Source organism: Hippopotamus amphibius, chromosome 5 (genome assembly GCF_030028045.1).
Source record: "Hippopotamus amphibius kiboko isolate mHipAmp2 chromosome 5, mHipAmp2.hap2, whole genome shotgun sequence".
NCBI lineage: Eukaryota > Metazoa > Chordata > Mammalia > Artiodactyla > Hippopotamidae > Hippopotamus > Hippopotamus amphibius.
The window spans coordinates 158,033,023-158,046,472 of record NC_080190.1 but is presented as its reverse complement, the minus strand read 5'-3'; positions in this window follow the sequence as shown (position 1 = coordinate 158,046,472).

The following is a 13,450-nucleotide window of genomic DNA, read 5'->3' as shown; positions in this document are numbered from 1 at the left end:
CATGCCTCCTGGCAGTTTGCTTGCTTTCCAGATTGGCTCTGGTGATTCTAATTGGAACTGGGGGGGAAATATCATGTCGTGTAATTCCTTCCATGTATGGTTTATACCCAGAATACTTTGCATATGCTCTCCTTATTTTCCCACCTCTGTTCCTTAGGGTAGAATCCCATTTTCTGCAGCACACCTGGCCATTGAGCTGTAATGTGACAGGTACTCTAGGAATAATTTAAGCCTCCAATCTCTGGTTCCAACCTGGCTGTGCCTGAGGGTTGCTGGAGACTTTTGAAAAGTGCACACTTCTTGCTTCGTTCTCATTCTGCATCTTCTTAAAGTTCCTAGTGATTCTGATACTCAGCTGGGTTTGGGAATCGATGTTTAAACCCACTTGTGAAGTAGGTAGTATCATCCCCATTCCCCAAGGAAGGAAACCTAAGAGAGATTAAGTCACTTAAGGGCAAGCAGCTAGAAGTTACCGAAGAGAAGATATGAACTCAACTCTTAAGACCTCACTGCTGCTTTGCAGTTGAGGAAACCAAAGTTTAGAATCTGGCATTTAAGTGACAAAAAAAGATTCTTTTCTTGCCAGGCTGAAGGCAGACCAACATGTTTGGAAACATTAGTTGGAAGTATAAATTGTTATCATCCCTGGGGGAATTGCCTTGTAGCCTGGAAAGAAAAAAATACATCAATATAATAAACATAATATAGTATCACATAGTGTCTATTGAGTAGTGCCTGGGCAGATGCAAATAGGACCTGATCTCTGTCTTCACAGTGTGTTCCCTCCACTGAGGCAGACAGCCTGGCCCCTAGTAGGTACCCACATACTTGTTGAATAGGTGAGCACGAATTATAATACAACTTGATAAGCTGCTAGAATAGAAATAAGTAAAAAATTGTATTGGTTAGAGGGGTTAGGTCTTGAAAGATCGATGGGAAATTCCAGGCTGAGAAGGGGAAGGAATGGGCAGTGGGAACCATTGAAAGATTTCACATTTGTTCTGTGAAAAGTAACTGGCTGAAGCCCTGGGAGGCGGGGAGAGGGCTGGAGAGAGGAGTACCCGAAGGTCAGGCGACTGCGTTTTGAGTTGGTTGCTGTGGTGCAGATATAAGGTCACGGGTAGGGATGAGGTTGGCTTGAACCAGGGCCGTGGGATTGGGGGCTGGGGGCTGGATTGGAAAGACCTGTGTGAGGAACTGCTGGGACTTAGTGAGGAAGAGGGGGCTTATGAGCTGGGACCTCAGGACTCAACGTAGGTTTCCCACAGAAACAAGTTTTCCTGGTTAAAGTGCTGTGTATGGTGCAGCACATTATAGATAATTGGGTGCTGGTGGACCAGCCTGGACACCTAGCCACTATTTCTAAGTGTATTTCTGTGGAAAAATAATTTTTTACTGTGAGCTCTAAACCCATGAACTTGAAAATAAACTTTTATTTATTTAGGCCGTGCCAGGTCTTAGTTGCAGCATGCGGGATCTAGTTCCCTGATCAGGGATCAAACCTGGGCCCCTTGCGTTGGGAGCGTGGAGTCTTACCCACTGGAGCACCAGGGAAGTCCCTGAAAATAAACTTTTAGAACATGATCTCTTCCTGAATCGGGGACAGCTTCCAGAAGGCCCCAAGTGAAAGAGAAACAATTCTCTTGATTCCTGCTGTCCACTCTGTCACCACCCTTCAGGTCCCCCCAGCTTCCACATCATTTCATCAAGGAGAGGCCTATCTAGGTTTGTAGGCGAGGTAGAACATCTCCCCATAAGGTCCTTGGGCACCCTGATCTCTAGTGAGACCCATCCGCCTATGATCATTTGCTTAATGTCTCTCTCCTGTGGTCTGTGACCATCACGGGGACAGTGGCTGCACCTTGTTCGAGGCTGGGTTCCCAGTCCATAGCACAGTGCCTGCCACATACAGGTGATTCTGTGTCTGATGCACTGAACTGAAATTTGGACCGGGTAATAGGTTGAGTAGGAATTTGGCCTATTTAGGGAGAGAGCTAATGGCCTGGTCTCCTAGGAGTCTTTTTTTTTTTTTTTTCCCTCACGGACTCTAAAGCACAGGCTCAGTAGTTGTGGTGTGTGGGCTTAGTTGCTCTGTGGCATGTGGGATCTTCCTGGAGCAGGGATTGAACCCATGTCCCCTGCATTGGCAGGAGGATTCTTAACCACTGTGCCACCTAGGAAGCCCTCCTAGGAGTCTTAATGGATTTTTTTTGGGGGGGTGGGGTTCATATAGGGGAGTCACTCCTGAAAGAGGATCTTAGAAGAGGTTGGAGACACTGAGAAGAATGGATTCAAAATTGAGATACTTTTTAAAAAGGCAGCTTATAGCTTCTGTTTGCAGTTGTGTAATTGTCCACTAGTGGGTATGTATAACTCAGGGTGATTTGGGTAAAAGGAGACTCAGTATAGACTGAAGGCGGACAAGAACATTTGGGAAGATTAATCAAAGGTATAAATTTAGCTCTCTCTCCCTTGGGGACTTCCCCTGTGGCCTGTACAAATGCATATGCGTTTAGCGAGAAGGATGTCCTGCCATGGCATCCAGGCCAGGGAGACCCCCAGGGAGTGCGGGATTTAGGTGCAAGCCTTCAGGATCACTTAGAAAATGTTTACTAAGCTCTGTTGGTCATTAGAAGTCTCAACCTGACCCGGATGAACTTGATCCCTCTCTCTCCTCTCTCAGTGTATTGGCCTTTTCCTGAGGGCTGGCACTGATACAGTGAATGTCCTTGGTAATGAAGGGTGATCACTGTTAGCTTAAGGGAGACTTTGGATTTTGATTGAAACTGTCCTGAGACAGAGGTTGTAAACCTGGTGCCTGGGATGTAAGATTCATCTGTCCCCATAGCCAGGCCCTCGTTCCCTGGAGGTGCCTCTTGCTGGGGAGGAGGGACTGGGACTTTTCATGATCCTTTCCATCAGGTAGGGTTCTTCCATTTCAGGTACCCAAAAAGGACTCGGTTAACTTAAGCAAGAGGGGATTTATTGGAAGGGTATAGACTATCTCAGAGATTCCACGGGTCTGCTGAGAAACCTGACACGGAGAGGGTATCAGGGATCCAGGGAGCAGGAACTGATGTTCCCACATCTGCTGAGCTAAATCAGCTCCACCTTTTATTCTGTGCTTGCATCTCTCTCTTTACGATTGATCTCCTGGGTCTTATTGACCTCACTTGGACCTTGTGCCTCTCCTGTTGCTAGGAATTCAGGGGAAAACATTTGACTGACAGTCCAATTAAGGCTCCCTGTTAACAGAGGAGAGGTGATTTTCCCAAAGCAAATCAAAGCGCTCTTGCTTCATAAGATGGGGGAAGTGGATGCTGGATGCCTGGAGAGCCCCGGCTGGCCCACTGGTGCGTGTAAATCCTCCTGGAGGAGTCTCTGGCTTTGCCTCATTCCAACTGGGAACAAGGCAGTATCTCCTCCCAGCTCCTGCCTCCAGCTCATCTACAGGGCGTAAACAGTATGGATTTTGCTGAAGATTTTTGCGGGGAGAGGCATTGGACACCTAGGGAAAGTGACCCCCCACATTCTTGAGAGCAGGGGCTGTGGCTATCTGTTCACCATCACATCCCCAGTACCTAGTGGAGAGCTTGGCCTGCATAGGCTTCTTGAGATAAATATTTGTTGAAAGAGTGACTCCATTTCATAGCCTAAATTCTCTTCAGCTATCAACTGGCTCCCTGCCCTTCTCTTCATCCTTTCCCCATGTGGCTTTTCCAGTCCCCTCTAATGCCTTGGTCAATTTAGCTCTGGCTCCAAAATGCTTTACTCAGCAAAATAAAAGCCTTGCAGTTAATCAGACCTACTCACCTCAGAAAGGCTTATCAAAGTTATTCAGCAGATAGAAAGTAAGACTCTTGGTCAGTGAAGCAGGGGAATTCTGCTGCTAAAAATTTAAGGTCATTTCATTATGTACAAGCTCCCCAGGTTCTTTTTTTTTTCTTTAGACCAATATCTTCCTTTAATTTAGTTACGTTCTTACTCAAGCATAAACAGCGATAAAGAGTAAAGTAATTTTTTGACTCAACTTCCCTAAGTTCTGATAACACCCCCTGTAGTTCATTGAATGCTCGCCCCCAAAAGATATATCCATAGACTAATTCCCAGACCCTATGAATGTGACTTTGGAAAAAGCGTCTTTGCAGATGTTATTAAGTTAACGCTGTTGAGGTGAGGTGATCATCCTGGATTATCTTGATGGACCCTGAATCCCATGACAAGTGTTCAATAAGGGGATATTTAACAGACAAAAGCGGAGAAGACACAGACACACAGAGAAGGAGGTGATGTGAAGACAGAGGCAGAAATGGGAGTGATGTGGCCACAAGCCAAGGAACGCCTGAAGACACCAGAAGCTGGAAGAGGCAGGAACAGAATCCTCAGAGCTTCTGGAGCAAGTGTGGTCCTGCTGACACCTTGATCTTGGACTTCTGGCCTCCTGAACTGTGAGAAAATAAATTTCTATTGTTTTATGCTATCAAGTTTGTGTTGATTTGTTACAGCAGCCCTAGGAAACAAATACACACCCTATAAGGTGCTGTAGGAAACTGCCAACCATCTTAATTCCTTAAGTGCAGCATGCTCTTTCTGCCTTTCACACCTGGCATACTCTCAGAATCTCTGACCTAGCAAGGGGTATTGGAAATTATATTTCATCCCTTCAAGTGAGCCAATCAAACTGTGTCCAAGAGAGAAAGGTTGACCACCAATGTCCTTCCAGCTAAGGTCACCTGGATGCATCTCTTTGCTTCCTGAGAGAGCTTTAATTTAGAAGCTGACCATGAGGCTTCTCTCAGCATTGTCTGTCTCTCCCATTGTCTGTCTACTTTTGTCATAGGCAAACTTTACAAAAATGCAATTTTGGATTTCTTTTTCTTTTTTAAAAAACTTTTTTTTGCAAAAAAAAAAAAAAAAATTTTTTTTATTTTATATTGGAGTATATCTGATTAATGATGTTGTGATATTTTCAGGTGCACAGCAGACTCAGCCATACCTACACATGTACCCATTCTCCCCCAGACTCCCCTCTCATCCAGGCTGCCACAGAACATTGAGCAGAGTTCCCTGTGCTACACATTAGGCCCTTGTTGGGTATCTATTCTAAATATAGCAGTGTGTACATGTCGATCCCAGACTCCGTAACTATCCCTTCCCCCCACTCCGGTAACCATAAGTTCGTTCTCTAAGTCTGTGAGTCCCGTTTCTGTTTTGTAAATATGTTCATTTGTATCATTTCTTCTTAGATTCCACATATAAACCATATCATATGATATTCTCTTTCTCTGTCTGGCTTACTTCACCAATCAGTATGACTCTCTAGGTCCATCCATGTTGTTGCAAATGACATTCTTTCTTTTTTTTTTTTTTTTGCGCACGGGCTTCGTTGCTCCATGGCATGTGGGATCTTCCTGGAGCAGGGATCGAACCCGTGTCCTCTGCATTGGCAGGCGGATTCTCAACCACTGTGCCACCTAGGAAGCCCCCGACATTATTTCTTATATAAGCTCTAAGATCCTTTAGGCTAGGGGGTCCCGAAAAGATTAAATCAGAGATTTTTTCCAATGATTTTTAGACATGGAACTCTGCTTTAATGAAAACCCAAATCTTAATATGTAAATGACAGGTGAAGGTGATCTAAATTGGGAAGGAAGAGAAGTGTCACAGCTAGTGCTGGCTCAAGCCCACCCTGTATTTCAGTCCCTTTTGGCCCCCATTAGAAAAAAAATAAATCCCTTGAAATTTCCCTGACTGTTGTAAAAAAACGATATGTCTAAGCTGGTCTCATTTCTGGACCATGGCTACAGAGAACAGCTCCTTTCCTAGTCTTTGTTGATTTTTTAGGGACCCATAAGTCACTCTCCCCTCTTCCTTCTCAGTTTGGAATGACCAAGAGATAATCACAGTTATTAGATCGAGATAAAAGTGTTAGCTTCATTACTGAGAAAAGCTAGATTGGAAGACATGGCAGGGGGGGGTGTAGTCATGTGGATGTCCTAAAACAGAACCCCAGAATTTGAAAGTCCCTGGTCCCTGGCACAGCTCGGCAGGGACAGGACAGCCTACTGTTGACCATGGGGAAGAGCAGAGAAGGCGACCTCCCAAGGCCTGATTGGCTTCACATGGGCTGAGCCCAGTTCCTTCACTGCTCCCCAATCACATGAGACTTCCCCTTGGGAGAAAAATTAGAGTTTCTTGTTTAGTTTTCTTTCCTGGGAAATTATCTTTCCTCTAGGGAAATGCCAGGAGGGAGAAATAAGTATTTCTCCTTGAGCACGTTGACTTCCATTCCCATGGACAAGGCAAGAGAAGTTTCCACTTGGAAACCCAGGACCCAAATGGCATCTTTTAGGAAGACATACTGTGTATTACTCAAGAGTCAGGTTAGGCTAATAGCTGTAACAATCCCCAAATCTCCATCGCATATCACAAAAGAGGTGTATTTCTCATTCACATCACAGCCCACTGTGGGTTGGCAGGTGGGATGGCGGGATGGGCTGTGCTCCAATGCAGTTATTCAGGGACTCAGTCTCCTTTTTTGTTCAGTGCTGTGGTAAGAATTATCAGTAGCTCCATGACCTCCTGGGATCTCAGAGTCCTTCACTGAATTCTTTGCAGGTGGTGAACAGATTGAGAAACAGAGCAAGTGGAGGATTGTGCAGGAGATTTAGGGGCCAGGCTGAAAGTAGGATTCGTAATTTCTGCCCACGTTCCATTGACCAGCACTCAGTGGTCTCAGCTAACCCCAAGGGAAGCTCAGAAACATCAATCTTCCTGGTGGCATAGGAGGGACATCACAGAAGTTGAGAGAACACCAAGCATTGCCTCAGCACAGTATCACATTCACATGAACACAACCCAGCCACCAAAGCAAGTTCACAGTGATTCCAATCTTTGAGAAGTCCAAAGAACAGCCCACTAAAATGCTGCTGCTTTTCAAAGAATTTTTTTTATCGTATTTGGTACACTTAGAAAATCACACACATCCTACATATAGGGCTTGATGAGTTTTTACAAACTGAACATACATGTATAACCAGCACCCGGATCAGACTGTAACACCACCAGACCTCCGGAAGCCCTCTGGAACCCCCTGCTAGTCATCAAGACCCTCAAGTGAGCCACTGTCCTGACTTGGAACCACATAGATTACTTTTTGCCTGGTTTTGAATGTTCTATAAATGGAATCATGAATTCTTTTGTGTTTGGCCTCTTTTATTCACCATCACCCCTGTGGGAGTCGTTCGCATTGTTGTGTATAACTGTCCCGTTTTCCTTCTTGTTGCTGTAGAGTGTTCTGTATAAACACACCATGATTTATTTATTCATGCTACGGTTGATGGGCATTTGGGTAATTTTAGGATAAAGCGAGCCGTGCTGCTGTGAACATTCTAGTGCACATAGGGTCATGTTATCTGCTGGCTAGGCATCTCCTATACCTCGTTCCTAGAAGTGAGAATCCCCGAATCATAGGGAATGTGCAAGTTCAGCTCTAGTAGACACGACCGGTTTCCCAAAGTAATTGTCCCCCTCCCCCTCCCCCCGAGGTGTGGGGTACGAGGATGCAAACGCTTGGTTGTCTTTCTTTCCCCAGAAAGACTCTTTCCCCAGAGTTTCTTCAAATCTTCACGCTGCTTTGTTCCATTTTGACCCTCACACCTAAGGCTGTGCCAGAACCCCTGACTCCCCACCTGCAAGAAAACTGCTCCCCAAACGGCAATCTTTGGATCTCAACTTTTCTCGACCTCCCCTCGCCACCGCTGTCACTCTCTTGCTTCTAGTTTGGTGCTTCTCCGCCATCCTCCGATTCTCTATCCTCCCAGACACGGGAATAGGCCAGGCGGAAGGAAGCCAGGCGGCGGTGGGAGGGGCTGGAGGAGGAGCTCCACATGCAGATCAAATGGCCTTTAGAGACGGAGGGTGGGGCCGCTGGCAGCACTCACTGATAATTTTTGTATCTGTCACACAGAGAAAGAGAATGAAAGAAAACCCTTAAAAATCATTAAGATGAACTAAATGGAAGAGTGCGAGGTCTTAATAGTCACATCCACGTGGTGTGTGATGGGCGGGGGAGAGTCGGTGCGGAAGCGAGGAAGTGAACTCCCCTAGATCCGCCCCCATCGCGGCCCCTTAGGGAAGGGGGGTGGCGGGGTGGGGCCGGGGGCAGGGGGGAGTGGGGCCTGCTGAAGACGGTGTTGAGCAAAGGCCCCTGGAACCTCAGAGCGACCCTGTGCTGGGGAAGGTCACCGGTCACGGCTCTCGCTTCTCGGTGGCCCTGATTCACGTGCCCGTCGGGCGGGCGGGCGGGCACTGAGGCGCGAGGCAGCTGAGCGGCCTCCACTCTCTCCCAGAGATGCGTAATCATTAATCAGCATCCGCGGGCCCCACTCAGACTAAGTGGCCTCTTGTGATTAGGAATGGGCCCTTGAAAAAGAAAAAAGGCAGGCTTTTAGCATTTTAAGTGTGTGCATATGACAATGGCTTTCTTGATAGCGGTGGGGGGTTTGGAGGGGAGTTCCAAGTGCAGGGCCCTGAGAGAGAGAGAGTGTGTGTGTGTGGGGGGGGGGGCGTGTAGGAGGGGGTGTAGAGGGAGGACAGCCCTGACTTCGGGCCTGGGGAACAAAGGAATTGTGGGAGGAATTGTGGGCTTGGCCTTCGGGGCAGGAGGTGAGACCGTCCACCCTGCAGGTTATATTCTCATGGGGCGCCTTTTCCTGGGTAAGAGCTGGAACTTCCAGGAATGGTGAGGGCAGCTGGGGACTGGCTTCCCTCTGGAATGGAGTCACGTGGTCCTCACACACCCGGAAGGCCTAAGCTAGAAGGAAATAATCCACTTCCACCTTGGAAGGCTGTTAAATCAGGTAGTAGGTGTAAATCATGTAACCCTGCTCAGAAATCTTAGTTCTCCTTCCCTTCCCGTCCATGAACGCATGTAGCCCTCGTAACTACCCTCCGAGGGGAGTACCGTCCTTCTGCAAATGAGGACCGTAGATTTAATGTCTGTTTAAAGAGATTACTGGGTAACTGAAAGAAGCAAGGGGAAGGCTGAAGATATAGGCTTGAGGCTAAGTGCCTGGCCATGACATTCATAGCTCTGCTGCATAATTGATGTGATGAGGAAACTGCCCCCGCTGAGCACTAGATGCACCGGTTGCACCACCATGGCCCCTTCTGCACCAGGAATGCGGTCTGACTGCCGTGGGAACGCTGCCCCACCACCAACGCCTGTTCTCCAGCAAACTCAACTTTGTGGCCGCTGCTGCCTCCCAGAACATGGAGGCTGCGGGGCGCTTCCTCCCTCACATGCATCATGTTTCTGTCCTGATAGCTCCCACCGGCTGTACTTGACGTGTGGAGCGCGTGCCTGTTTCCAGCTGCAAGGGAGGCTGGCAAAATGAGATCATAGTTTCTGTATTGAGGTAGAAGGCAGGAACTCTGCAAATGTAAGAAGACTGCCAACAGGTGTGGGATGGCCACAAAGCAAGCCAGTGTCCACTGTGCTCATGGCCCGAACCAGGCCCTTTTGGGGACATCACCTTATTCTTTAAAGGCCCTCACGGTGTACAGGTTTTGTCTGTTGGTGTTCAGCTTGATACCTGCCCTTTGATACTTGTTCTAGTACTATTATGTCTGAGAGACTATTTTCCAGACTCCCTTGCCAGCTGGGTTTCAGTTAATTATTGCAACAAAAGGCACCTGTGCGAGATCAGAAGGTAGACGTTTTTTCCCTCTGGCAGCAGCGTCACGGTGCTGGGGCTCTGGGCTCTGGATAACACCACTTTCCTCCACCTGTGTCTTCAGCCCTCCCAACATTTGTTATGAATTCTCTATAGTCACCCCAGCCCTGTGTTCCTGATGGACATGGACCTGTGCCCACGGGCACCCGAAGAGCTGTGAGGTAGGGGTTTAGACGTGTGTGAGGCTGGGGGCAGAATGAAGCCTTTCCCACCACGCGCCGGTCCCTTGTGGAGTCATGGAGTGGTTAACATGTTACTAGAGGGGCCTGAGCAGTGACTGCTCATCTGGATCTCAGGCCGGTGGGCTTCACCCAGCGATGCCAGAGCCCAGGACACGTGATGGGAGAACAAAGGAGCCAGCAAACAGTGCTGAGCTGGAGTCAGATGGACCTGGGGGCCGGTCCTCTTGCCGCCACCTCCCAGTGTGCCTCTCAGGCAGCTCCCAGAGCTGCTCTGGGCCTCAGGTTCCCCATCTACGGAGTGGGTAGACTAATACCTACCCTGAGGATGGTGGGGAAGCTGTGTAGAAAAATGCATATGAAAGCCCTTTGCACACTGAAAGAAGGGAGTGGCTTTTCATGCAGAGGAAGTACTCTCAGGCCCAGAGAAGGACCCTTCAGCTGAGGCGCTGCCTGGACTTTTTTGTCCTCCTGATGGGAGACAGTAGCTTCAACGAGAGTACGAACGGACACGTGAACATAGGGCTGGCGCTGTGCTGGGGACACTGAGATGGAAAAAACTTGGTCTCTGCCCCGAAGGAGCGTTAATGGGAGATGCATGCAACCTGGCGGATCACAAGCCAGCATGAGGGGTGCACTGAAGAGGTGAGTAGAGGATAGAATGGGAGCTCTAAGCCGAGGCAGCTCCCCTGCACCTGGGGGTGGACTCACAGGAAAGCTCTGCAAGGAGGGCGGCTAAGCTGAGAGCTGAAGGAGGAGCAGGGGTTAACTAGCTAAGGGAGAGGGTCTCACGTAGAGGGGGCGGCGTGTGCAAAGCTCTGAAGGCAAGAGAAGTGGAGGATTGGGGAGCTGGAGGCCAGTGGAGACAAAGGGTGAGGACTGGGGGACGATGGGGCTGGAGGGTGAGGCCGGTCACGTCCTGCTGAGTAAGGGGTTTGGATTTACTGGGCACATTCTCTGCCCCAGCAGAGACCCAGCTGGCCCCGGGCCCAGCTCCAGGCTTATTTATCAGCTCCAAGTGCCAAGAGTGGGCGCGTCACCTGTTCTGAAATCCGAGGCCCTGTAAGGCGCTGGGGTGAACGCTCTCTGTCCTTTGTCCAGTGTTAACCTGAGCTGCCGCTGGGCCCGTGGACTCTGTCCCTGGCTCTCAGCAGGAGGAAAGTTGCAGGAGTGGAAGCAGCTCCTCCCAGGACCCGCTCCACCCTCTACTTACCTCTTGTCCCTGCTCTTAATCAGAATCCGAGGTCCCCTCTCTTCTCGGCTTGCCGAGCCAGGCGGGAACGAGCACTGTGATTGCCCACCTGCCCTCCAGACAGGTGATTCTCTTGCGGAGACCAGACAGGCTCACACTGATGTTTTTGTGGAACAACCAAGGTCGTTTTCCCATCGGAGAGTTAAAAACCCCCGTCAGCTGTGCAAGGGGAGGCAGATGGAAGTTAAGTAGGAGAGAGAGCGAGGAGAGAGATAAAGCATATTATCAGCGTGTTTCTGCCAGACCCTGTCTCCTCCCACCTACTTCTCTTGTGCTTTATTCTTTGTCTCCAAACTAAGCACAGGTGGCACCTCCTCCAGGAAGCCGACCATGCCCCTGTTTTTTTGGTTTTGTTTTTAGTTTTTTTTTTAAATTTATTTTTAGCGGAGTATAGTTGAATTACGGTATTGTGTTAATTACTGCTGCAGCAAAATGACTCAGTTATACATATATATATAAAATATTCTTTTTCATATTCTTTTCTATTACAGTGTATCACAGGATATTGAATATAGTTCCCTGAGCTATACAATAGGACCTTGTTGCTTACCCATTCTATATATACCAATTTGCATCTGCTAATCCCAAACTCGCACTCCTACTCTTTCCCACCTCCCTCCCCCTTGGCAACCACCAATCAATTCTCTTGTCCCTGATTTTGTTTCTGTTTCATAGATAGGTTCATTTGTGTTTTAGTTTCCACATATGAGTGATATCATATGGTATTTGTCTTTCTCTGTCTGACTTACTTCACTTAGTGTGATAACCTCTAGTTCCATCCATGTTGCTGCAAATGGCATTGTTTCGTTCTTTTTTATGGCTGAGTAGTATTCCATTGTGTATATGCACCACATCTTCTTTATCCATTTATCTGTTGATGGACATTTAGGTTGCTTCCATGTCTTGGCTATTGTGAACAGTGCTTTTCTGAACATGGGGTGCTGTGCCCCAGTTTTGAACTGATGCCACTCTGCTGTTTTTCTGGTCCTCTCTGTAGGTGTTCAGTTATAATTGTTGTTGACTGGTCTGCCTCCCCCATTAGACTGAGCTCCTTTAATGCGACAAAATTGAAATGAACACTTCCTCTGTGTTGGACTCTGCCCTGGCTGGTCAAGGGTGAACTTGAACTCCAGGACTGGACAAGGTCCCGGAGTGGCCTGTGACCTACCGAGGGCATGGACTAGTGGAGTTCATTTAGGGCAGGGGCCAGCATTTACTCAGCTTTGTTTCCCCAGCAATTACAGTTCTTGCCACACAGTCAGCACTCAGTAAGTGAATATCGAATGAATGGTTTTGGTCTTGTGGAGGTATTTGTCAAATTTCTAAGAAAAGAAATACAAGAGCACTTAGGAAAGGTACTCATCAGTGAAACTTTCACCTAGAACATTTCTCCTAGGTGCACTTCCCCAGTCATCTTCCTGCTTTCTTTCGTAATAGTGGGCTCAGGTCCTGGGCAGTGGCCTGCATATTGCCCGTAGGCACAGGTGCTGTGGGATGTGGTGTGGAACTGCATCTGGCTTGAGGGGAAGATGAGCAAGTGGATGGCAGTAGCTGGACTACCACTAGTCTAGGGAACTGGGAGGGCTGAGACCAGATGGTTGGGGCCCAGGATGTCAAAGCTTAATTTCCATCTATGGACAACAGCCAGATGACAGCTTCTTATATTATCTGTCATCATAACCATCATTGCTGGCTGTGACAAAGCACTATCATTTATATTAGTACATTATCTCCTATAATAACCACTAGATTTGCATGGCGGGTATCACTGTCACTTTAGACTGAACAGAAGGTGGGCCAGAGAAGTTAGGGATGTGTTCAAGTCAGTACAGCTACTAAGTGGCAAAATTGGAAGTAGAACCCAGGCCTGTTGACCCCAAGTTTTTCTTCCCTACTACACCATGCAACTATTATCATAACCTCTCTCTTAGTATGGCATTATTTTAGGAAATTATCAGGGTAAGTAGTATTGTCCTAAAGCCCACAAGAAAGATAAATATCTTTTAACTTATTTATCTACCCATTCACCATTCATCCACCAAATACTCATCCATCTACCCAGCTATCCAACCATCATCATCTACCCTTCCATTTATCTGTTCATCCCTCTCTTCATTTATCCACCCAATGTTCAACCATCCATCCATCCAATCTATCTACTCATCTGTTTACCCATATACTCACTCACCCATAAATCCACATATTCATAATTCATTCATTCATCAATTTATCCATTTACCATTCCATTAATCAGTAAACATGTATTGAGCACATACTACATA